The sequence below is a fragment of the Crinia signifera genome, chromosome 11, assembly GCF_055691185.1.
Source record: "Crinia signifera chromosome 11, ASM5569118v1, whole genome shotgun sequence".
Lineage (NCBI taxonomy): Eukaryota > Metazoa > Chordata > Amphibia > Anura > Myobatrachidae > Crinia > Crinia signifera.
This window is the reverse complement of record NC_139227.1, coordinates 42,000,728-42,028,351: the sequence shown is the minus strand read 5'-3', so window position 1 is coordinate 42,028,351 and position 27,624 is coordinate 42,000,728. Positions and strand designations below refer to the sequence as shown.

The following is a 27,624-nucleotide window of genomic DNA, read 5'->3' as shown; positions in this document are numbered from 1 at the left end:
CAGATTGCAGGAGGAACTCCTCTCTGATCACAGGAACACGGAGGAGATCATCATTCTCACAGCATGGACCTGGGCTGACTGTCTGACTGTGAGTATACACTATGCACCCTGCCTCCACTGTCTCTGTAGCTCTGGGGAGTCCTGCCTCTACCTGCAGCTTCACTCTCTCTCTCTCTCTCTCTCTCTGTCTCTCACCCCCTCCCTGTCCAGCATCTGTCATCTACTCTGCCCACCATCTGTCCCCCTCTCCCTGCCTACCATCTGGCCCCCCCTCTCCCTGCCCACCATCTGCCCCCCCCCCCTCTCCCTGCCCACCATCTGCCCCCCCTCTCCCTGCCCACCATCTGCCCCCCCTCTCCCTGCCCACCATCTGTCCCCCCTCTCCCTGCCCACCATATGTCTCCCCTCTCCCTGCCCACCATCTGTCCCCCCTATCCCTGCCCACCATATGTCCCCCACTCCCTGCCCACCATATGTCCCCCCTCTCCCTGCCCACCATCTGTCCCCCCTCTCCCTGCCCACCATCTGTCCCCCCCTCTTCCTGCCGACCATCTGCCCCCCCTCTCCCTGCCCACCATCTGTCCCTCCCTCTCCCTGCCCACCATCTGTCCCCCCTCTCCCTGCCCACCATATGTCTCCCCTCTCCCTGCCCACCATCTGTCCCCCCTCTCCCTGCCCACCATATTTTCCCCCACTCCCTGCCCACCATATGTCCCCCCTCTCCCTGCCCACCATCTGTCCCACCCTCTCCCTGCCCTCCATCTGTCCCCACTCTCCCTGCCAACCATCCCCCCTCTCTCTGCCCATCATATCTCTCCCCTCTCTCTGTCCAGAATATCTCTCCCTGCCCAGCATCTGCCCCCTTCTCCTGTTTATTATCTGTCCCCCATCCCTCTCTGCCCAGCATCTGTCCCCCATCTCCCTACCATCTGCCCCCTCTCCCCACATCTGTACCACCCTCCCTTCCCAGCATTTATCCCCCTTTACCTGCCCAGCATCTGTCCCTCTCTCTTTGCCCACCATCTGTCCTCATTTTCCCTGCCCACTATCTGTACCCCTCTCCCTGCCCTCCATCTGTCCCCCTTTCCTTGCCAAACGTCTGTCCGCCTCTCCTTGCCCACCATATCTCCCCCTCTCTCTGTCCAGCATATCTCCCACTCTCTCTCTGCCTAGCATTTGTACCCCCTCAGTCTGCCCATCATCTGGCCTTCTCTCCCTGACCATCATTTGTCCCCAATCTCTCCGCAGCATTTGTAATATATATATATATATGTATATATATATATATATATATATATATATATATATAGAAATCCAGGGTGTCCGGCACGGCCTCCTTTAGCTCAATTGCATGGGTGCCCGCAAGAAGGAAGTAGACAGGCTTGTGTAAAGGATGCGGCACACCATTCATGAAAACAAGTACTATTTAATGGCACAGAGGGCAACGTTTCAATGCCTATGTCGGCATGTCAGCCTGATGAAAATGCCGACATAGGCATTGAAACGTTGCCCTCTGTGCCATTAAATAGTACTTGTTTTCGTGAATGGTGTGCCGCATCCTTTACACAAGCCTATATATATATATATATATATAATACAAAAGCGCATAAATTATATGCACAAATTAATTCACAAATTATGTATTCAACACAACACCATTATAGAAAGCTGCGAGGAGAATATCGATATCTTTGGCTATTATCCTATATAATTATTATTTCATGACATCGAAGATGGTTCAACTAAGAGAAGGAGGGAAGAGGGCCCTCTCGTTAGAGCTTGGCTATTGATACAGTATGTGATAGATATGTGATACCTAACTAAGGTGTTCTATCCTTTTCCCACATATATAGAGGGTCTGCTGCAGCTAAATTTCCCTCCTGTCGTGATTGTTTCAAACAGAGCCCATGGGAAAAGGAAAGTGAAGTGGAACCATTTTAATGCCAAATAAAAATGTAAAGTCATTCACTTTGGTCTTAAAAACCCAAAGGCTAAATATAGTATTAATCACATTATAATGGAAACTACTGAGGAGGATAGGGATCTACTGTAGGTGTCACTATTGCAGGTGACAGAAAGGCAGGTAGGCAATGTAACAAAGTAATGAAGAAGGCAAGTCAGATGCTTGGCTGCATAGGGAGAGGAATCAGCAGCAGAAATTAATTGGATTATACAGGTGCCTGGACCCTGGATGGCGGGGACCCTGGATGGTGGAGACCCGGGTGCACAACAGGGACCCTGGACTGTGGAGACCTGGAAGCATGATAGGGACAATGGGTGGCGGAGACAGTGACAGCCCCCCTCCTACACCCAGGTACGAGCCTCTCCTAACTGTAGACATTGGTTAGACGCGATGATACACCACCCATAGAACACTCTCCAAACACATAAAACAGTGCACATAAAGTATCCCTCAAATTTCCATTAAATAGCGGTATAACATGCAGCATGTGCTCCCTCCACACTAAGCACACACAGAAAAACTATGAAGCTGATTCATAATGTAATGCAATTCGGAAGTAGCCTGTGTTCTGTTATTTTTAAATATGATGTGTCACTCTTAAGCCAGCATGCCATATCAGTATATGGTTAACAAACCAAGCACTTCAGCATCAGTGACTGACACTTTTGTGGCTGAAGTGTCTGGTTTGATAAATGGGCCCCTACAAATAAATCTTTGGAAGGATCACAGGTACCTCCAATCACTAATGAGGAGGTTAAAGTTGGGTGCTAATTATATTCTAATTTTGTAAAATAAATTTCATGAATTCGCTGCAAACGATTTACGATTTGTCCTCTTATATCCTTGCTGCATTGTTTTTCTTAAATATATTTAAACATTTTGTTGTTGTTGCTGAAAGTGGGACTGGGAGCCCAAATCAGCGGATTTGTGAACTGGCAGAGAGGTCTCAAAAGTAGGCACGCTACCAACATGGTGTGGCCACACTCTCTTCATCAGTACACCACCTACAAATGATGGGGACACAATTCCCAACTTAGTCTGGCTACGCCCCCACAGTACACAGTCATGCCCACACAGTCTGTGGTATTACCTGCTTTGTACTGGAAGTGGGATGAACATTTAATTTCCATACAGGAGAGAAGTAGGTACTAATTTATTTCACCCTACCCAAGATTTGTTCGACTTAAAGCTCCAGCCAATAAGCTTCTAACTGTTATGTTATGGGCTGTGTTTTTGAAATTACAGTTAGGGGCTAGTTGGTATTTTCTCTCCAAAGCTGAGTACATCTGACCCAAAATACCAACCAACTAGCCCCTTAATGTCATTCCGACAACTATGGCTTGTAACATGACAGTTGGGAGCTGATTCATTTGTAGTTTATCTTTATCTCTCTCCAAGTTTGAACCATATGTCCCTGGCTTCCTTACTTATGAGTATGTAATGGCTACATCCAGTGGCATAACTAGAAATACACTATACTTTAATTATAATTTTTTTTGTACCTGCATGCTCATTGCCAAGGGGTAACATGCTCATTGTCATGTATCCCCCTATACATGACGGTTGTCAGGTGTTTCTTGTATGTTGCCAGGGGTTACATGCTCATTTTCAGGGGTTTCCTGCTAGTTCTCAGGGCATACTTATTGCCAGGGAGTTACATGCTCATTGCCAAGGGGTTTCTTTGTTTGTTGCTCATTGCTCGGTAGTTATATGAGTATGTTAACCACGGCTCTGACATCACTCATGGCTATTGCTCGAAGGCAAGATATTAAATGGTGCAATACTTTTGCCATGTTCAGGCTACTGTAATCCTCACCCAGCACCTTCCCTACTAACACATTGATGTTAAATCTCAGTTGCGATTTGCCATCGAACACTGATAGATTTACAAGTCTCTATCTTCAGGCAAAACGTATATATATTTAATTCCTACCATCATTAATTTGATTGGGGAATAGATTTTTGTGTGTGTAACATCTGCATGCATTACAACGTTATCTCCTGGGCCCTGTTCTCATAGGCACTGCCTTTAAATTGTGGTGGGAGTGCCAAGCTCCATTCAAAGCACCGCAGGTTGGCCGTACGCCAGCACCGTGAAAAAGATGCTGCGTTAAACTCCGATGCCGTTGCTGAATATCACTATTTCCTAGGCTCTTGCACGAAGCCGAAAGCCCATGAAAAGCCATATGCTCAGAGAATTTCCACGGGGATGGTAAAAGTGGTACCAAACGGGGCAGTATTTACAAGCCTCACCTGTTGTTTGCTGAGCCACTATACCGTATGTGTAAAAACCAAGGAACCTTTAAAGGAGGAGGAAGGCGAGAGGAAATTTAAATGACCCGGACTGAACTGTTTTCCTGTTAATACAGGCATAGAGAGCAAGACACGTTTAATGGCCTTTATTTTTTATTATACTATGCTGAATAATTAAGTTTGAGGCAAAGTGTCACAAGGATTTATCTTTTAATTAAAAAAAGCATGGTTCACGCAAATTTGAGTGCTACTCCAAATAAAGGCTATATAGAAATTTATGCTTGTTTATCTAGGTGTTAATTACCTAGAGATTGTTGAGGATTATTCTTTTTATAAAGTGTCATAGGCTCGTGTCACTGATAATAAAGTTTAACAGTGGAACCTTATCAATTTGCTAAGTATAGTTCAAGTGTGACCAGGAGAATGAAAAAAGGATCTTGGTATTACGGCGACAGTGGCTGGGCTGCGCACAGGGAAGCGCGGCGGCGCGGGAAAGCAATCATTCTCAGACTGTTAGCCATAAGTAAATGTGTACGGCCGTATATTTGCATGCACAGAATTATTTCTACAACATCAGACCGGTGGTACATGCCCGCTGTGCAATGTGTTCAGCAATATAATAAGGCGCCGCAGAAAGGACATTTTTTCACGTTTTGCTGCTGCAGATTCCAAATCCAAAATAAGACTGAAGCGGGATTTCCTGGCAACAATACACAAGTACTGAGCGCCGTACAAGATGCAAATACATTTTACGGAACCTAATGACCAATGGGTGTGAGTACAAAAACATGGAGAGAGATAAAACGGACGTAGATAAAGGGCCCGATTCAGACTAACCTGCTGCACTGCGAGTGTTCGGAGCCCAGCGAGCAGGTAAATGCGGCCTTGCCAAACTCATGCTCCTCACAACAGGGGGGAAATTATTCACCATCATATGATTTTTCCCCTGCTCGCTGTGCTGAGTAAGCCAGGACTCGTCGCTGTGAAGGCCGTGGGGAGGAGACCACTGATGATGTCAGCGGCTCTCCCTCCCAATGGACAGGAAATGCCTGCTTTTTCCGGGGTGCTGCTAGAAAATGCTGCGTTACCGCCCCCAAACGCCCGTAGGGTGTCTTTCAACCTGCGAGCAGTGAGAGAAGGCTAGCCTTCGGTCAGACGGCACACGAATGCACACTGTGTACCATGCACATGCGCGCCCATTCGATAATCGCTGAATCCAAAGTACCTGCCAATCAGCTTCTAACAGCCATGTTAAAGTCTGTTGTTAGAAAAATGACAGGTGCTGATTGGCTGGTACTTATCTCTCTTCGAAATTTAGTATGTAGACCCTCATTTCCTAAATTACTGAAATGCAAGTCACTAACAAAACAAATAATGAATGGGAATAATGGTCATAACTTGGGGGCAAATTTAGTAACGGTTGATTTTGGTTGGTGTTGGTAAATTTTTGGTCGCTCTTGATCGATTTAAACTCAATCTTAATCAATGCTGGAGCTCCAGGGCTAGAATATAAATTTACTAACATTTCAAAATGAATGTAAAAAGTAAATGTTCGTTATAGTCTTGAAAGCCCAATTAATAGGGGTTTAAATCCTCCAACTTTGACCAAAAAGTGACCCATATCGACCAAAATTGAGCTTTATAAAAGATACCATGGAGAGAGATAAATGGAGAAAAATAAAATACCTACCAATCAGCTCCTGTCATTTTTCAAACACAGCCTGATACAGGCTTTTATATATTCTTTATAGATGATTTATTTTCTACTGAGGGCGATATTTTTTTATATATGATTAGGGCCACGTCTATTATTTTATGCTGCTAGTATCGAGTCCACATCATATAATAATGCTTAGGCTAGGTACACGCTAGACAGATATATAGTTAGTTGGAGCGGCTGATTGGTAAGTTTATATACAGTAGCTCACCTAGTTGATTGCCCGTTCGGCCTAATGGCCAATTGATCACGTTATGGTGAAAAAATATACAAAAAAGTAATTTGAACCCAGATGATCAGGTCTGTGCCCCTGACATTACTACACCTAGGTGTTCCACCATAAGGGTTAAATTTACAGTACTATGTATTATCTGGGCGCCCAAATTTTTCATCGCATGCCACCAGTTAAAGCATGCGATGTGATGTGATTTTTCATTGTAAAGACTCGATTTTTCAATGTATAGTCACCCATGGGTGATTTCATACCCCCACTATTCAACTACGCACGGAGTTGATTTTATATAGTGTGGCGAGCCACCGAGCCCGAAGCGTGGGGAGCGCAGTGAGCCCTGCGAGGGGACGCAGATTACTTTACATGTATTCTGTGTCCCCTCGCGGAGCTCGCTGCGCTCGCCACGCTTCGGGCTCGGTGGCTCGCTGCTCTCGCCACACTATATAAAGTCAACTCCATGCGTAGTTGGATAGTGGGGGTATGAAATCACCCATGGGTGACTATACAATTAAAAATCGGGTCTTTACAATGAAAAATCGCATAGCATGAATTGTATATTGCATGCGATGCGATACAATCAGAAAATCTGGCGCCCAGATATTACACAAGTACCAAATTTACTATGTGAGTTCTATTGGTGATGGGATGTTGCCCATAGCAACCAGTCAGGTGCTATCTATTTTCTTCTATAAGGTGCTAAATTAAAAAGAAGCTGCATCTGATTGGTTGCTATGGACAACTTCCCATCTTCAATCAAACTCCCATCTTCGTAAAATCCCAAAGAAACTACATTAACGCTGATTCAGGTGGACGGATAGATAAGGACATAAATAGAAGGATATCAGAAAACAATGGGCCTGATTCAGACCTGTTCGCTAGGTAGCAGATATTCGCTGCCTAGCGAGCAGGTAAACGCCGCCCGCCTAACGCCTGTCCCCCATAGAGCGAATTCCTGCACTAGCATGTGAATGGATGTGCACGCTTACATATCCGCTAGCATGCGGCTGCACGGAGGAAAAACCCTTTGATGGTCGTTCACCAGCGAATGATTTTTCTTCCCTTCGCTAATAGAAGTCAGTCTAGACCAACATCTATTCTGGCCAGAAATGGACAATTTTGGAGCAGGCGCTGACGTCATGTGACATCAACCGCCAGCCCCAAGCAGTCATCGACACGCCTGGGTTCGCAGGGGTACGTCCAGCATTTCTATGGGCACGCCCATAAAACACTGGGCGTACCCGCTGCTTCCTCCCCCTGCCCACCCTTCATGGAGCAAACGCTTCAGCGAGTGTGGGCTCGAGGGTTCGGACATGCCCGTATTCGCACATGTGCAAACCCCAAACATCGGACAGGGGAGTGAATTTGTCCTGCAGCGTGGTCTGAATCACCCCGAAACTTCCTTTTCCCCAACTTTCTCAGCTCGGCCCAGCACTAATCCTGTTAGATCCATATATACAGTAAGTGGGACCAAGGTATCTGTTCACGCTATAATCATTATGTCCAAGCGCTAAACTCATAATAAATTCTTTATTCAATATTCTTTAGCAAAGTTTGAGAATAAAATAGTTTTAACATACTTTATCTTTTATCCAAATAATCACTTTTTGGTAATTACACATTCCATTGGTTCAACCCCTGATTGTGTCGTTACTCGTTTTATTCTTATCATTCCGTCCTGATAAATTTTTTAGCATGGGAATTAAAACAGAAATCTCCTACTTTAAAATTTATGGCTGAAGTATAAAAATGATGACTAGACCGTACATTCTCTAAATGGCTGATATCCATATAACATGCACCATAGTGTGCTCAGGGAACATCTACAGGTCTGGTTAAATGATTTTATAAAGAGCGTTATATATACAGTAACAGACAATTCTGTATATTTATCACCAAGGGCAGGATTCCTACAGGTAGGCTCATTTCCATCTGTGCAGTAGAGATTTATCACCAGGAATGTTCTCAGAGTACCACAGAGAGGAGAGACTAATACTGTGGGCATTTCCCGGTGGGCCGGTCCAGATTTCCATACTGCCAGGGCCGCCGACCATGACAGGGACGGTGCTATCAGCCCTGCGGTGCGGCGGCCATATTTGTTTTGGGCTACCCTGCACTTCTTTATGACCAGGCTGCGGCCCTTGGTGTCACCCGCCGGCAGGCGCACACCTCCACCGCCTCCTTACCCCGGGCAGTAGCGAGGCCCCCCCCCCACACACACACACATCCCCCCACCGGAGTAGGGAGAGCCCCCCCCCCCCCCCCCCGCTGCTTCGCAATCCTTCCCGGCTCGGATTGCGTAGCCAATCCGCCCCTAACTGTGCCCCAGAGAGGAGAGACTACTGTACCCCAGAGAGGAGAGACTACTGTACCACAGAGAGGAGAGACAAGAGAGACTACTGTACCACAAAGAGGACAGAGAGGAGAGATTACTGTACCACAGAGAGGAGACTACTTTACCAGAGAGAGGAGAGACAAGAGAGACTACTGTACCACAGAGAGGAGAGATTACTGTACCACAGAGGGGAGACTACTTTACCAGACAGAGGAGAGACTACCGTACCACAGAGAGGAGAGACTACTGTACCACAGAGAGGAGAGATTACTGTACCACAGAGAGGAGACTACTTTACCAGAGAGAGGAGAGACTAACGTACCACAGAGAGGAGAGACTACTGTACCACAGATAGGAGAGACTACTGTACCAGAGAGGAGATACTACTGTATCCCAGAGAGGAGAGACTACTGTACCACAGAGAGGAGAGACTACTGTACCACAGAGAGGAGAGACTACTGTACCACAGAGAGGAGAGACTACTGTACCAGAGAGGAGAGACTTCTGTACCCCAGAGAGGAGAGACTTCTGTACCCCAGAGAGGAGAGACTACTGTACCACAGAGAGGAGAGACAAGAGAGACTACTGTACCACAAAGAGGACAGAGAGGAGAGATTACTGTACCACAGAGAGGAGACTACTTTACCACAGAGAGGAGAGACAAGAGAGACTACTGTACCACAGAGAGGAGAGATTACTGTACCACAGAGGGGAGACTACTTTACCAGACAGAGGAGAGACTACCGTACCACAGAGAGGAGAGACTACTGTACCACAGAGAGGAGAGATTACTGTAACACAGAGAGGAGACTACTTTACCAGAGAGAGGAGAGACTACCGTACCACAGAGGGGAGAGACTACTGTACCACAGATAGGAGAGACTACTGTACCAGAGAGGAGATACTACTGTATCCCAGAGAGGAGAGACTACTGTACCACAGAGAGGAGAGACTACTGTACCACAGAGAGGAGAGACTACTGTACCACAGAGAGGAGAGACTACTGTACCAGAGAGGAGAGACTTCTGTACCCCAGAGAGGAGAGACTTCTGTACCCCAGAGAGGAGAGACTACTGTACCACAGAGAGGAGAGACAAGAGAGACTACTGTACCACAAAGAGGACAGAGAGGAGAGATTACTGTACCACAGAGAGGAGACTACTTTACCACAGAGAGGAGAGACAAGAGAGACTACTGTACCACAGAGAGGAGAGATTACTGTACCACAGAAAGGAGACTACTTTACCAGAGAGAGGAGAGACTACCGTACCACAGAGAGGAGAGACTACTGTACCACAGAGAGGAGAGATTACTGTACCACAGAGAGGAGACTACTTTACCAGAGAGAGGAGAGACTACCGTACCACAGAGAGGAGAGACTACTGTACCACAGAGAGGAGAGACTACTGTACCAGAGAGGAGATACTACTGTATCCCAGAGAGGAGAGACTACTGTACCACAGAGAGGAGAGACTACTGTACCACAGAGAGGAGAGACTACTGTACCACAGAGAGGAGAGACTACTGTACCAGAGAGGAGAGACTTCTGTACCCCAGAGAGGAGAGACTACTGTACCACAGATAGGAGAGACAAGAGAGACTACTGTACCACAAAGAGGACAGAGAGGAGAGATTACTGTACCACAGAGAGGAGAGACTCCTGTACCACAGAGAGGAGAGACTACTGTACCACAGAGAGGAGAGACTACTGTACCACAGAGAGGAGAGACTACTGTACCACAGAGAAGAGAGACTACTGTAGCAGAGAGGAGAGACTTCTGTACCCCAGAGAGGAGAGACTTCTGTACCCCAGAGAGGAGAGACTACTGTACCACAGAGAGGAGAGACTACTGTACCACAGAGAGGAGAGACTACTGTACCAGAGAGGAGAGACTACTGTACCACAGAGAGGAGAGACTACTGTACAACAAAGAGGAAAGACTACTGTACCAAAGAGAGGAGAGACTACTGTACCAGAGAGAGGAGAGACTACTGTACCACAGAGAGAAGAGACTACTGTGCCACAGATAGGAGAGACTACTGTGCCACAGAGAGGAGAGACTACTGTACCAGAGAGAGGAGAGTCTACTGTACAAGAGAGAGGAGAGACAACTGTACCCCAGAGAGAAGAAACTACTGTACCACAGATTGGAGAGACTCCTGTACCACAGAGAGGAGAGACAACTGTACCACAGAAAGGAGAGACTCCTGTACCACAGAGAGGAGAGACTACTGTATTCTTATTTTAAACCGGTCCTGTTTCAGACATCACTCCTAGAAACAAAAGCATGGACTAATGTGTTCTTGAACTCAACTATGTATGCCTTAGAATAGCATGGCAATAGCAATAGCATGGTTACATGCTCACCCCAATGAGACGGTCCTCTTGAGTGGATTTGCAATTTTGCTGCCTAGTTGATACCCAGTAACGCCCATTTCACTGTAGCAGAGAACGACCTGAGATCTCTGTGTTCCACAAAGTATGCCAGGGCTGATTCTTGCCTCAGCCTGTTCCTGGCAACCAATCCTATTGTAGGTATAATTGTATAGATTGGACTAGATAGATAAGTAGAAGCTTATCTATCCACCGAACGCAACCCCCCGCCTAGCAAATCCTGTGGCACGTTTTGATCAGATGTGTACACTAACGCATCTGCTCGCATGCGGCTGCACAGAGGAAAAATCATTAGATGGTCACTCATCATATAGATGGCGCACCTCTCATTTAGCACCAGCCCTCGCCAGATCCCCTCCACTGGCGGGATCTGGTGGAGAGGCGCTCCATCTGACAGGGACGCGGGAGCGTCTCACATGCACGTGCGACGCCGTTAGCACAAGGCAGTTCAGGAGCGGGCAATGCTTTCCCTGCCCATCTTCACTTCGGGGAGACGGGCAGGGAGTGGAGTAGCCTGCGGGGGCTGCAGGGAGAAGCTGGGGACCGGCGGTGGGTGGTGGAGGGCTCAGACCAAACAGGGAGCGTGAGTGCCTTGTGCATGCGCACCCCCTTCCGTCAGCTGGCGGTGGCGGATGGCGATCCTATCGCCAGGAGACACTCCGACGGGAGCGGCTCCATCTGTATTGTATTTATGTAAAAAGTACCTTAACGCAAAGGCAACAGGATCTTTATAAAGTTATAGTCCATAATCTAAACAAATAATAAACATACTTTAAGGTGTCCATTTATAAACGAGTGGTGAATCTAGTTGTTTATGATTAATGGTGCCCTGACAAATCAGCCCCCAACTGTCATTTTTCTAAAAACAATTAGTAGTTGAAACCCTAACACTTAGGGGTAAGTTTACCAAGATGGGAGTTCTATTGAAGGTTAAATATTGCCCATAGCAACCAATCAGATCCTACTTCTTATTTATTTGGAAACTTCTAGAAGATATTAGATAGAATCTGATTGGTTGCTATGGACACCATCCCATCTTCAATAGAGCATCCATTATCACTCACAATGGGGCAGATGTATTAAGCCTTAACAAGAGATAAATGCAAAGGTGATAAAGAGAGATAAATGTCCAACCAATCATCTCCTTACTGACTTTTTTCGAACACAACCTGAAACATGGCAGTTAGGAGATGATTGGCTGGACATTTAGCTCTCTTTATCACCCTTGCATTTATCTCTTGTTAAGGCTTAATACATCTGCCCAATGACTTTTATCACTCCTTGATAAATAAGCCCCTAAGTTTGTCCTTAACCATCTAAACTGTAAAGATGTTGTAGAAGCAAAGTTTTGGGGACGTACAGTACAGCAGTCATCAAATACCTAAGTGTCACTTTCCTTCATATATTCTGAGGTGTCAGGACTGTGGCTGGTCAATGACAGTCCGGTGATAGCGCTGCGGCGGTCAGTGATACACGCCATAATCAGTTATCGTGCGGAGGTCACAAAGGGCAGAACATTTCCTTCTAAGTTTAACCAAGTGTAGAATTTTGGTGCCAGAAGGAGACGTGTGATAATTTCCACAGAGACAACGGGAACGTTTTTAGCATCAAAACATCTCTTCAGTCCTAGAGCTCCTCTTCCTCAATTCCTGGACATAATAAAAGACACATTTTATCCCAAACACTTATTATACATCCAGCAAAGAAATGAAAGACAAAACTATTTGTGCTCAGGGTTCTAATAATGATAAGGGAGGCTGCCACAACCCACCCAAAACAAGTGCAAATACAGAAAAATCACCATAAGCTCCCCATGCGCTGAAAAGATTGTTGCAGTATCAATCCACTCCGGAGCTTCTGCTCATGAAGAATGCTCAGAATATTAAAAAACAAAATCTCATATAGTGTAATAACGTTTGGTATAAGGTTATAGCATCATCGGGTAAATAAGTAACTCAATTCTCATTGCTCGTACCACTCTGGATGGTTAATTTTTGTTATGATAACAAATGGTTCTGCTCCCCTGTTCTTCCCCCACAAACATGTAAAAAAAAGAGAGGCTCCAATGGTGGAAAATACCCTTTTCAACAATAAAAGTAATTCACTCAGAGTAGGTAAGATCATGAGATTCGAACAAACTTATTGTAGACTATACCAGCACTGTAACCAACATAGGAGATGTCACACTTTCAGCTCCCACTCCTCCTGAGTTCCACTCCTCCTCCACAGAACGTCACATGTGAAAGAAAGAGGATTGCTCCAAATGGTGTAAAACACCCTTTTTATTGCACAACCGAACATTTAAATTAAAACCAAATAGATGTACAGGACTCTCACCCTTTCATAAGGTCCACAGACAAGTTGTTGACTAAAACAGCAGAATAATATATGTCCCACAGGTGTCCCCGCAAGAGGCCGTTTCTATCCAGGGTCAGGAAGTCCAGTAGATACTAGATAGGATTTTGATACAGGATTGTATCTTTATCAAGGTAATGGAGGACAGTCTTTATTCCTATATTTATACCCACAATCCTTCCCACCCCTTCTTCATGGAGGTTGGGCCTAATAGGAATATTCTAGCAGCTAAAACCATATATATATATATATATATATATATATATATATATATATAACATCCAATATCCCAATTAAGCGATAACAAACGGCACTCAGAGACGTCCAACAAGTTTAAAGGGCTTTAGTGGTAGAAATACAGGGTAACTTTTCGGTGTATGATCACCTTCCTCAGACCCTCCTACAGCACTGTGTGACCCTTCTAACAGCACATTTATACCTACCTGGCCATCTGGACCCGGGACATCACGGCGCCACCCACGCAGCACAGGAACGCACAGCCGCTTACTTCCGGCACAGCTAGCAGCAGTCATCGCGAGAGAGTCACCCAGCCTGCGCGTCATCACCAGGAAGCACACAGCTTCCGGCGTCTGACACGCCAGGCGTCCCTGACAACCAATGCACTGCGTCCCACATACCAGGAAGGAGCGCGCTTGCGTTCCAAATACTATGGGCATGCGCACTGTGATATTTAGGGAACACAGACGGCCACAATAAGACAATATGCTTAGACTAGGCAAACATCTGACTCCACGGACAATCTATCAGCTAAACTTAGGGGACAAGCCCCAGCACTCACCCACACCGCCCCACACTCCGTGTGCTGATGTAGTGGTGAATCGAGAAGCCCGCCCCGTAGTACAGCATGAATAAAGCCATGGGTAACTTGATTGCTGCCTAGAAAAAACAACAGAAAAATAGTGAAAAACATGACAATACAATAAAACATTCATAGCCTGTCAATACAGAAAAGAGGATAAATATAACAAGAATCATCATTGCACAGTTAATGCTAAAGAAATCAGATTAAACTGTTCCAATTAAATTTCTCATTCAATCCCATAGGATGAATGGTCCCCAGTCTAAAGATCCATTTGGATTCCAGCAACAGTAGCTGGGCATACAATCACATAAACGACATGAGACATTTTACAGGTCAGTACCTGTCTAATGTCAAATTTCTGCTCACTGTGGGGATGTTTAAAAGACCGACAGGTGACAATGTGTTTGCAGGTGGCACATGACAGACAACTGTAGCAACCAGGGGGTTTGAAAATTGTATTAAAAGGCTTTGGAATACCCATCCCGGTGATGTCAGTCTTCATCAACCGGTCTTTCAAATTAGAGCCTCGTTTGAAGGCCGCCAATGGTCTCAAATTTCTTAACCCTGGTAGCTCTGTGTCTGTTTTTATAATGGGCCATAAAGCGTTAGTGGCGTGCCTGATCACAGGACTTGCCGTCGAGAAGGAACTGGTCCATGGTAAGATCATGGTTGAGTCCCTGGTTTTGGGGACAAACAATTGAGCCCTAGGTAGACTCATCACCTGGTGCTTTTGGCTCTGCAGAACGTTGGGATCATAACCCCGTTGTACAAATTTGGCAATAAGACAATCCAAACGTTCCTCAACCTTGTGTCTGTCACTCATGATGCGTGCTATCCTCATCATCTGGGATAGAGGTAGGCCCCGCTTCAGGGCTGGCGGGTAATGACTCCCAGCCATCAGGAACGTGTTCCTGTCGACATCTTTAAAGTAGACATCAGTTTTTATCCTGCCCTCCTCAATGGTGACAGCTACATCTAAAAAGTGGGTGGTTTTGGCATCCCAGGTGGCAGTGTACTTAATCGTTGAATTAGCTGAATTCACACGATTAATCATTTTTTCGAGGTTCTCAACCCCCCCTCTCCATAGTATAAAAATATCATCGATATAGCGTGTATACGCTAGCAGATGGGGGCTGACTTCAGGGTGATCAAGGAACATGAATTCCTCCTGGGCAAACATGTACACATTTGCAAACGAGGGGGCTACGGCAGACCCCATAGCACACCCCCGTAATTGCAAATAGTACGCGCCATCAAACAGGAAGTAGTTCCTTTTCAAAGTTAAATTGAGGGTACTTGTTTCCTAGCACGGCCACAATCGTGAGTAATCGTGTCCCTTACTTAAGGGACACGATTACCCACGATGGACCCGATTTCTTTTTAAATCAGGTCCATTTTGCCGGCTAGGATAAAATATCGGGGGCATCGCGTCGGTCGGGACCATTAACATTGGTCCCGACGCGACCGACGCGATGCCCCCGATATTTCCATAGACTTCAATGTTAAAAAATATTTTAACATTGAAATCTTGTCGGGAAAGGTAAAATATCGGGGGCATCGCGTCGGTCGGGACCATTAACATTGGTCCCGACGCGATGCGACGCGATGCCCCCGATTTTTGCATAGGATTTAATGTTAAAAAAAAATTTAACATTGAAATGGTGTAAAAATGTAAAAAAATGTGAAATGGGTCCATATGACCCATTTCACATTATAGATGTCCCCGTCGTCGCCCCACGATAGACGCCAACCCGAAGCGTTGCGAGCGCAGCGAGCCCGCGAGGGGCGGCGGTACGCGTCCTCCGACCTTTTCATGCCCTACTATCCACTAGGGCGTGGAGTGAGAATAGAATAGTGTGGCGAGCGCAGCGAGCCACCGAGCCCGAAGCGTGGCGAGCGCAGCGAGCCCCGCGAGGGGACGCGGATACCTTCACAGTTATACGCGTCCCCTTGCGGGCTTCACAGGTGTCCGTGGCGACGCGGACACCTGTGAAGCCCGCGAAGGGACGCGTTTACCTGTGAAGGTATCCGCGTCCCCTCGCGGGGCTCGCTGCGCTCGCCACGCTTCGGGCTCGGTGGCTCGCTGCGCTCGCCACACTATTCTATTCTCACTCCACGCCCTAGTGGATAGTAGGGCATGAAAAGGTCGGAGGACGCGTACCGCCACCCCTCGCGGGCTCGCTGCGCTCGCCACGCTTCGGGTATGCGTCTATCGTGGGCTGCTGTTTACGCGCTTCAATTTGGGGGGGTTGGGAATTTTTTTCATTGAATACAATGTAAAATTGGGTCCCAGGGACCCAATTTACATTGGATTCAATGAAAAAAATCGGGTCAAAAATCGGTCGGTCGCGTCGATCGCATCGCATGCGACCAAATCGCATGCGATGCGATCGACCCGATTTTTTTCAGCACGACCACTCCGATCTTAATCGGTGTGGCCGTGCTAGGAAACAAGTACCAAATTGAGCAACCTGCAAAAAAGAGCATGATCAAACAATGTTGGATCCAAATATTGGTCAATGAAAGACGATGCAGCCTCCATCCCCCCCTCATGAGGAATGGAGGTATAGAGGCTGCATACATCTAAGCAAACCATCAATGTTCCATCAGGAACTGGCCCAACTTCATTTAATAACTTAAGAAATGACGTGGTGTCTTTCAAAAAGGATTTTTTAAGTAGTAATAAAGGCTGCAACAGAAAATCTAACAATTGGGCCACAGGCTGATATAGAGAGTCCCGGGTAGCAATAATAGGTCTTCCGGGTGGCCGCTCGCAATTCTTGTGCACTTTCGGTAACGAATATAATACCGGAACTTTGGGCCACTCCGTACACAAGGATTTGTAGATTCTAGATGAAATAATGCCATCTTTAGTAGCTGTATTCAAAAGATCATTAAGTTCAACTTGATACTGTTGAGTGGGGTTAATCTTCAGTTTCAAATAAACTTCTTCATCAGCCAGTTGGCTGTACAGTTCTTCCCGATAATCATCCAGGGCCTGGACGACAATGGCCCCGCCTTTGTCGGCGGGTCTAATCACGATGTCATCGTAACTACTTAAGTCGCTCAAGGCCTTAGATTCGGCCATCGTGAGATTCTTCCTCATCTTCGCAGGGGCGGAGGTAAATTTTTGAACAGAGTCATCAAGTAGACGTCCGAAAGTACGGATCGAAGGATTATAGGATATTGGATCATATTTAGATTTTGAGCGTGAAATGAGGAATTTATCCAAAGGACTGCTACTGTCTGAAGTTGGTGAATGTTGATAATGTTCCTTCAGACGCAATTTGCGGAGGAACTTATGATGATCCAACTTCCAGGTAAAAGCATCATGGGAGTTGGTAGGGACATAGCTCAGTCCTTTGTTTAAGACCTGCAATTCAGTTTGACTCAGGGTACGATGTGATAGATTAATTACTACATTCTCCGGTGGGAGACCAGGCGTGGCGGATTTCGCCTTATTTCGGCGGTTCTGTCGCCCCCGACGGGTGGCCGGCCTCTGTGCCCCCGTTTGGGCTGTGGTGGAGCTTGGCCTAAAGGGACGTCCTGGGACCCTGAGGCTTCATCAGACTCGGATATAATGAAGTCACTATCACTGGTGACTGCCACGGTATCTTTGCGTGGCCGCTGTCTTGAGCCTCTTGGTTGCCATGGGCGCCTTCTACGCTCACTATTCTCCTGCCGTTGGTAATTGCCTGATGCCCAACCGTATACCCTGTTTTCCTCGTAATCTTGATCAACAGTTCTCCTTTTGCTACGTTTGAATTTAATTAATTCATCTCTATAACTCTGACACTGCTGCTCAAGCTTCTCCAGCCAATGAGCATTGGTGGTATCATTCAGTATACTATTATTAGCATTGATAAGTGTGCTAATTTTGGTTTTCGTGATCTGAAGTTCCCGTCCAGCCTCCTCAATAACCAGGACCATCAGGTCCAATGAGCAATGGTTCAATATCCCGACCCATTTGCGTACGAATTCAGGGTTATTTCTCCCAATGGTTGGGGTGTTACGCACCCTGAACCCCCTCGGGATTCTTTTTGCACGGAAATAATCAGAGAGTGAAGAACCATGCATAGAGAAATCAATCTCACGGCGGCGAAGGCGAAATAGCTGATGATAAATTTCATCCATAGAAATGCTTGTATCCTGTGCAGGATCATCCTTGTCAAACAGAATATCCTCAATCTGCGCAGGCGTATAAGTAAAAGTCTCACATGCTTGTGTAGCAAATACCTGACATCCTAATGAATCACCTGTTGCATCACTCACAGATTGATCCATGGTGACTGTGACAGGTTAAACAATAATGAAGTAGGTATAAAGATGCAGTCAGGTCGCAGGGTTCAGTGTCAACACAATTCAGCTGACACAGCGTGTCCACAATATGAAGCTGGTGCCTTGCAACCGGTGTATAGGGAATGACTCCCAAAACACAACAATATTGATCCAATACTGCCGGCACTCATAGATGATTGTCCACAACTTGCTCAGGTGCCAGAATTCAAGAATTCTGGCACCTGAGCAAGTTGTGGACAATCATCTATGAGTGCCGGCAGTATTGGATCAATATTGTTGTGTTTTGGGAGTCATTCCCTATACACCGGTTGCAAGGCACCAGCTTCATATTGTGGACACGCTGTGTCAGCTGAATTGTGTTGACACTGAACCCTGCGACCTGACTGCATCTTTATACCTACTTCATTATTGTTTAACCTGTCACAGTCACCATGGATCAATCTGTGAGTGATGCAACAGGTGATTCATTAGGATGTCAGGTATTTGCTACACAAGCATGTGAGACTTTTACTTATACGCCTGCGCAGATTGAGGATATTCTGTTTGACAAGGATGATCCTGCACAGGATACAAGCATTTCTATGGATGAAATTTATCATCAGCTATTTCGCCTTCGCCGCCGTGAGATTGATTTCTCTATGCATGGTTCTTCACTCTCTGATTATTTCCGTGCAAAAAGAATCCCGAGGGGGTTCAGGGTGCGTAACACCCCAACCATTGGGAGAAATAACCCTGAATTCGTACGCAAATGGGTCGGGATATTGAACCATTGCTCATTGGACCTGATGGTCCTGGTTATTGAGGAGGCTGGACGGGAACTTCAGATCACGAAAACCAAAATTAGCACACTTATCAATGCTAATAATAGTATACTGAATGATACCACCAATGCTCATTGGCTGGAGAAGCTTGAGCAGCAGTGTCAGAGTTATAGAGATGAATTAATTAAATTCAAACGTAGCAAAAGGAGAACTGTTGATCAAGATTACGAGGAAAACAGGGTATACGGTTGGGCATCAGGCAATTACCAACGGCAGGAGAATAGTGAGCGTAGAAGGCGCCCATGGCAACCAAGAGGCTCAAGACAGCGGCCACGCAAAGATACCGTGGCAGTCACCAGTGATAGTGACTTCATTATATCCGAGTCTGATGAAGCCTCAGGGTCCCAGGACGTCCCTTTAGGCCAAGCTCCACCACAGCCCAAACGGGGGCACAGAGGCCGGCCACCCGTCGGGGGCGACAGAACCGCCGAAATAAGGCGAAATCCGCCACGCCTGGTCTCCCACCGGAGAATGTAGTAATTAATCTATCACATCGTACCCTGAGTCAAACTGAATTGCAGGTCTTAAACAAAGGACTGAGCTATGTCCCTACCAACTCCCATGATGCTTTTACCTGGAAGTTGGATCATCATAAGTTCCTCCGCAAATTGCGTCTGAAGGAACATTATCAACATTCACCAACTTCAGACAGTAGCAGTCCTTTGGATAAATTCCTCATTTCACGCTCAAAATCTAAATATGATCCAATATCCTATAATCCTTCGATCCGTACTTTCGGACGTCTACTTGATGACTCTGTTCAAAAATTTACCTCCGCCCCTGCGAAGATGAGGAAGAATCTCACGATGGCCGAATCTAAGGCCTTGAGCGACTTAAGTAGTTACGATGACATCGTGATTAGACCCGCCGACAAAGGCGGGGCCATTGTCGTCCAGGCCCTGGATGATTATCGGGAAGAACTGTACAGCCAACTGGCTGATGAAGAAGTTTATTTGAAACTGAAGATTAACCCCACTCAACAGTATCAAGTTGAACTTAATGATCTTTTGAATACAGCTACTAAAGATGGCATTATTTCATCTAAAATCTACAAATCCTTGTGTACGGAGTGGCCCAAAGTTCCGGTATTATATTCGTTACCGAAAGTGCACAAGAATTGCGAGCGGCCACCCGGAAGACCTATTATTGCTACCCGGGACTCTCTATATCAGCCTGTGGCCCAATTGTTAGATTTTCTGTTGCAGCCTTTATTACTACTTAAAAAATCCTTTTTGAAAGACACCACGTCATTTCTTAAGTTATTAAATGAAGTTGGGCCAGTTCCTGATGGAACATTGATGGTTTGCTTAGATGTATGCAGCCTCTATACCTCCATTCCTCATGATGGGGGGATGGAGGCTGCATCGTCTTTCATTGACCAATATTTGGATCCGACATTGTTTGATCATGCTCTTTTTTGCAGGTTGCTCAATTTAACTTTGAAAAGGAACTACTTCCTGTTTGATGGCGCGTACTATTTGCAATTACGGGGGTGTGCTATGGGGTCTGCCGTAGCCCCCTCGTTTGCAAATGTGTACATGTTTGCCCAGGAGGAATTCATGTTCCTTGATCACCCTGAAGTCAGCCCCCATCTGCTAGCGTATACACGCTATATCGATGATATTTTTATACTATGGAGAGGGGGGGTTGAGAACCTCGAAAAAATGATTAATCGTGTGAATTCAGCTAATTCAACGATTAAGTACACTGCCACCTGGGATGCCAAAACCACCCACTTTTTAGATGTAGCTGTCACCATTGAGGAGGGCAGGATAAAAACTGATGTCTACTTTAAAGATGTCGACAGGAACACGTTCCTGATGGCTGGGAGTCATCACCCGCCAGCCCTGAAGCGGGGCCTACCTCTATCCCAGATGATGAGGATAGCACGCATCATGAGTGACAGACACAAGGTTGAGGAACGTTTGGATTGTCTTATTGCCAAATTTGTACAACGGGGTTATGATCCCAACGTTCTGCAGAGCCAAAAGCACCAGGTGATGAGTCTACCTAGGGCTCAATTGTTTGTCCCCAAAACCAGGGACTCAACCATGATCTTACCATGGACCAGTTCCTTCTCGACGGCAAGTCCTGTGATCAGGCACGCCACTAACGCTTTATGGCCCATTATAAAAACAGACACAGAGCTACCAGGGTTAAGAAATTTGAGACCATTGGCGGCCTTCAAACGAGGCTCTAATTTGAAAGACCGGTTGATGAAGACTGACATCACCGGGATGGGTATTCCAAAGCCTTTTAATACAACTTTCAAACCCCCTGGTTGCTACAGTTGTCTGTCATGTGCCACCTGCAAACACATTGTCACCTGTCGGTCTTTTAAACATCCCCACAGTGAGCAGAAATTTGACATTAGACAGGTACTGACCTGTAAAATGTCTCATGTCGTTTATGTGATTGTATGCCTGTGCAATTTATATTACATTGGGCAAACAACTAGGTCGTTCCGAGATCGAATGGGACTCCACCGGTCGGCGATCAATTTGTCAATTGCTGGCAGGGTTGTGGACCAACCGGTGGCGCGTCATTTTAAAACCATGCAACATCCCATTAGTGCCCTTAAATACTTCATGATTGATCATGTCAAGGAATCCTTACGTGGTGGCAATAGAGCTAAACAGCTACTGTTGCTGGAATCCAAATGGATCTTTAGACTGGGGACCATTCATCCTATGGGATTGAATGAGAAATTTAATTGGAACAGTTTAATCTGATTTCTTTAGCATTAACTGTGCAATGATGATTCTTGTTATATTTATCCTCTTTTCTGTATTGACAGGCTATGAATGTTTTATTGTATTGTCATGTTTTTCACTATTTTTCTGTTGTTTTTTCTAGGCAGCAATCAAGTTACCCATGGCTTTATTCATGCTGTACTACGGGGCGGGCTTCTCGATTCACCACTACATCAGCACACGGAGTGTGGGGCGGTGTGGGTGAGTGCTGGGGCTTGTCCCCTAAGTTTAGCTGATAGATTGTCCGTGGAGTCAGATGTTTGCCTAGTCTAAGCATATTGTCTTATTGTGGCCGTCTGTGTTCCCTAAATATCACAGTGCGCATGCCCATAGTATTTGGAACGCAAGCGCGCTCCTTCCTGGTATGTGGGACGCAGTGCATTGGTTGTCAGGGATGCCTGGCGTGTCTGACGCCGGAAGCTGTGTGCTTCCTGGTGATGACGCGCAGGCTGGGTGACTCTCTCGCGATGACTGCTGCTAGCTGTGCCGGAAGTAAGCGGCTGTGCGTTCCTGTGCTGCGTGGGTGGCGCCGTGATGTCCCGGGTCCAGATGGCCAGGTAGGTATAAATGTGCTGTTAGAAGGGTCACACAGTGCTGTAGGAGGGTCTGAGGAAGGTGATCATACACCGAAACGTTACCCTGTATTTCTACCACTAAAGCCCTTTAAACTTGTTGGACGTCTCTGAGTGCCGTTTGTTATCGCTTAATTGGGATATTGGATGTTATTTTTTCAAGAATTCTGGCACATGAGCAAGTTGTGGACAATCATCTATGAGTGCCGGCAGTATTGGATCAATATATATATATATATATATATATATATATATATATATATATATATAATGCATCAATCACCGGATAGGTGAATACCGTTCCATGGAAAGACTGGGCCAGCACACCCATGCAAATATATGCAATAAAATCCTTTTAATGAGATATAAAGCAATGATTCACAATACTCATCATGTGGCAGTAGCTGAAGACAGCAATCACTTCATATAGCCCTTTAGGGCTATACTGTGGATCTGAAGTGATTGCAGGCGTTTTTCTATATATTTCCATCTCCGAGTGCCACCTCTCTGTTACCTTGTATGCATGCAATCCCCGCGTTAGGAAGGCACCGGGGCATTTTATATCCAGCACAGCGTTTTGGAGTGCCGGTTCCTCCGCATGTCTATATATATATATATATATATATATATATATATATATATATATGTATATACATCCTGTGGTGTTGCTGATTCATTTATATTGAAGAGTCTCCGTGAGTGCCGGCCACCGCTCCACTATGAGCATCCATGCACGTATTACCCTAGGCAGGGTCACCTGGAGCAATTGAGGATTGTTTGTACTGAGTGCCGGGTTATCTCCCTTCCTATATATTTGTATATATATATATATATATATATATATAGCAGACGATATGGACGGCACTTGGAAATAAAAGACTCATATGCAGCGGATATTATTATAATATATATATAATATATTATTATATTAATATGTGTCCACCGCCCACACTATATCTTTTCCCGCTTTCAGAAGCTCTCCATTATTTCCCCGCCATGCGTTCCAAATGCCAGCATTACGCTTCCGCCATACATTGCACAGGACAGACTTGATCTGGCTTCCTTCTGACCGGGCAGAAGTACGTTAAGTGTTCCATGTGTATTCCAATAGGTGGAAGTTCATTTAGACAGGCAGAAATGATGTCTCAAACTCCGATACCTAAGCTTGTGTGTCAGGGGCTTCATATTATGCCTTCCATGCCTTTTATACATGGGAATGGGATCCGTTTACCAATGAACATCCAGATCATGATAAATAAAAGATAAAAATAGCGAATTAATAATGGCACCAAAATTGAATAATAAAAACACATATATTTCTTATAATATAGACTGAATAAAACAAGCAGATAAAAACTGTAAAAACTGTCAAGTAAAAAACCATTTTAACTCAAAATCCTAATTAAGACCGTTTAGAATTAGAGTTGTACACATAAAAATCATTCTCATTTCCTCTTGGCTAATTTTTTTGCTATGTTATTGCCTCTAGAGGTGTTCATTATTTATATTTATTAACAGTTTATTATATAGCGTAGTATATTCTGTTGCGCTTTACAAAAGGAGACAGGGATGCAAACAACTGGGTATTTACAGACAGTCAAAAGGCAGTGTTCATGATTTTTTTAATATTTTTTTTTTTAATTTGGCTGACATCGCATGAGTGTTTTTCTTTAAAATGCATAAATAATGCATGAGTCTCCACCTCTTTGCGTACATTCCGCAAATGTTCACTTATGCGTACTTTTAATTGTCTACTAGTTCTACCAATGTGAAATAGGTTGCACAAATATTCTAACCCATAAATTACATTGGTCGAATTGCAGGTTATAAAATCTTTGATCTTGAGTTTAGTTTGGTTTATGGTTTTCTCTACCAGTTTTTGACCAAAATTATTGCACACATTCCTACACAATCTGCGCACCGAAAATACTTCTGGTACTATTCTAGTCTTTTTTGGGGGATGCTGGATGGTGGCTACTCACTAGCTTTAATTTAAGATTAGGGGCTCTTCTAAAAAGACATTGTGGTCTCTATGGAAGGTCTCCTCTGTCTATTTAAAATTTGTTTCACTTGATATGTTGGGTTGAGTAATTGGTTATAAATGACCATTGGAAAATATGCTAGTATGTAGTATTTTCCCCTTTTATTAGATTATGTCTATCGACAGTCACAAGTTTTTCCATAAGTTTTTCGATAAGTTGTTAAAAAAACACTGTTTCATCTATTCTGCTTTTTCTATAAAAAACCCATTACAGTACAGTTTCCTTTCAGACTCCGAAATTGCGCAGTGTCCAACCACTGATGTTGGTGGCAACTGTCCTGGTTTATATAGGATCTGGAGTCAATCTTCTTAATAAAATTCTTTGTTTTTAATGTTTGATTTTCCATATACAATGTTACATCTAAAAAATTAACATTGATGGAACTTTTCAAAAGTTAAAACTAAGTTACGATAATTGGTTTTAAGGTAAGTACAGAATTTGTCCAATAAAACCAAATCTCTCCAGATAAAAAGAAAATTGTCTTTATATCTCCGCTAGGACACTAGGTTTATTGTTCCATATAATTTGTTTTTCCCATACATCCAAAAATATATTAGCGTAATTTAGGGTGAACGTAGTGCCCATGGCGGTCCCTCTCTTCTGTACATAAAATTCATCTTTAAAGATAAAATATTTATTATGTAATATAAAATCTATCCCATCCACAATAAGACCCTGTTTGGTTTGATCCGACAAAAAAGTGCTAAGTGCCATCTTTACTGCATCTATCCCTTGGTGATGGTCTATCACTGTATAAAGGGAACAAATATCCACTGTTGCTGAAACATAATCATGTTGCCAAATAAATTCTTTAAAAAACTGCAATACTCTAGTAGTGTCTTTTAAATGTGATGGGTTTTCTAAAACTGTGGGCTGGAGGAAGGAATTGATAAACTGAGAAAGGTTAGAGGTTAAGGAATTTATTCCGGAAACTAAAGATCTACCATGGGGAATTAACAGGGTCTTTGTGTACTTTGGGGAGGATATAAATAGTTGGAGTGATGGGCTCTTCTATTTTCAAGAATTTTAACTCATTGTCTGTGAGGATTCGGTATGAAATCCCGACAGTCAAAATCCCGACAGTGTCAAAATCCCGAATGGGTCATAATACCGACAAGGGCCAAATCCCGACAAGGTCAAAATCCCGACATTTAAAATCCCGACAAGGACAAAATCCCAACATTTAAAATCCTGACATGGTCAAAATACCGACATATAGAATTTACAGGTGAAACAGTCAACATGACTTTCCGTCGAAAGGTCGCGAGGTTGACATTTGGTTGACAACTGTTTTTTTTTTACCCGAATGTCGACACAGTCAACATGGACAAAGTTGGAAGTGAACTGCAGACCCTCACATCGCTCGCTTCACTCTCAATGATTCGGGCACGGTGCCTCGCTGTGCTCGGCACAATATTTTATTTTCCCACCACACCCTAATGGATGGTAGGGCATGAAATACCGCCTGTCGGCACATGTCGGGTCAAATAACTGTGAAAAAACCCATGTCGACCTCGCGACCTGTCGACGGAAAGTCATGTTGACTGTTTCACCTGTACATTCTATCTGTCGTTATTTTGACCTTGTCGGGATTTTAAATGTAGGAATTTTGTCTTTGTCGGGATTTTAAATGTCGGGATTTTGACCTTGTCAGGATTTTGTCCTTGTCGGTATTATGACCCATTCAGGATTTTGACCCTGCATCCCATCTGTGATTACCCTGCATCCCATCTGTGATTACCCTTCGTTTCCAATACTCTTTATATTCACTTAAGATTGTTTGTATCCTCTTCATTGGACCCCCTTTGACCTGATCATATGTCTCTTTCTCCCATTTGTCTTAAAACCTCTTTTTCGTAATCAGACTTATTCATCAATATGGTTCCCCCTCCTTTGTTGGCTTAATAACCAATTCATGGTTATCTTTTAACATTTTGATTAAAAGATTAAAAGGTATTCTTTTTGTCTCCAATTGTGCCAGATCAACTAGGGTGTTAAATGTTTCTTTAAAAACAGCCTTTCACATGAGCCGGGTAAAAAGTCCATTTGGGCTTAAAAACTTCCCTACCTTCATTTTCTATAGTCTCTTTCCCCTTAAAAAAAAAAAACTTTTTTAAGGTCAGCTTCTTTAAATAATTCTGTACCTCCACAAAAATTTCAAACTGATTTACTTTTATGGCGGGACAGAATTTAAGTCCTTTATTAAGAAGTTATCTTTCTTACTCTAAAAGTATAATACGTTTTTTTCCCCAGGTTATATTAGTAACCTGTTTTCTTTTAGGTTTCCTCTTTATTCTATTTGTTTTCTTCTTCTCTTTACCCACTCTTTTTCCTCTCTTCCTTCTGATACAGGGATTTCCTTTTTCTGTCTAAAAAAATGTCCTCTCCCTCTAATCTATTAAGAGGGGCAAATCTATTATTTTGTCTTTCTTGATATTCCCAATAATCCTGTCTATAGATTTTGTCTCTCCGTATGGAGTTTCGATGTTGGTGACTCGTATTTTGATTTCTCTGTGTTTTAGATAATCTACAACAAGTTTGTGGACAATGTAAAAGGGTGAGTGTAAGCAGTCTATATGATGTAAGGGCCTATTTATAAATATTTTACTTTGCCCCCACTAATTCTAATTTCTTATCGCAGTAACCCGCAACAATGACTTTAGACTTTCCCCCCTATGTACCAGGCCAGTGAGTTCGATGAGTATTGGCGATTGTAAAATTAATTCCATGGTGAACCTGTTACGGTGGATTTGGACATATTCACGAATGGATGTGAAGCACATTGATCTGCAATGCGGGATTTCACTCTAGCGGGACAACATCTTAACTGAATATTGGCTGCGAATTAGAGGCCCTGCAATCAGGTCTAAATAGGGCCCAGTATACAAGATTAATGTGATGTCTATGCAATAAATTCCAAATGCAATTTGACCATGTGTGAATTCATCCCTAAGCATATGTATGATTTTGGTATATTATATGTTATTTTATTGTGAACACTGGAGTCTGCATCTTGTAGGCACCACCGATTTTTATTGGATGTGCTGTTTTCTATACCTTTATAGCA

The 27,624-nt window shown here is 44.4% G+C and overlaps 1 long non-coding RNA gene across 1 annotated transcript; it reads left to right on the top strand.

Moving 5' to 3' along the window:
- Positions 1-16: 16 nt before the first annotated feature.
- Positions 17-27,503, top strand: LOC146045016 (uncharacterized). Its single transcript, XR_014465367.1, has 3 exons — positions 17-88; positions 27,080-27,114; positions 27,199-27,503. It is a non-coding gene; the product is annotated as an uncharacterized LOC146045016 (long non-coding RNA).
- The last annotated feature ends 121 nt before the right edge of the window (positions 27,504-27,624 follow it).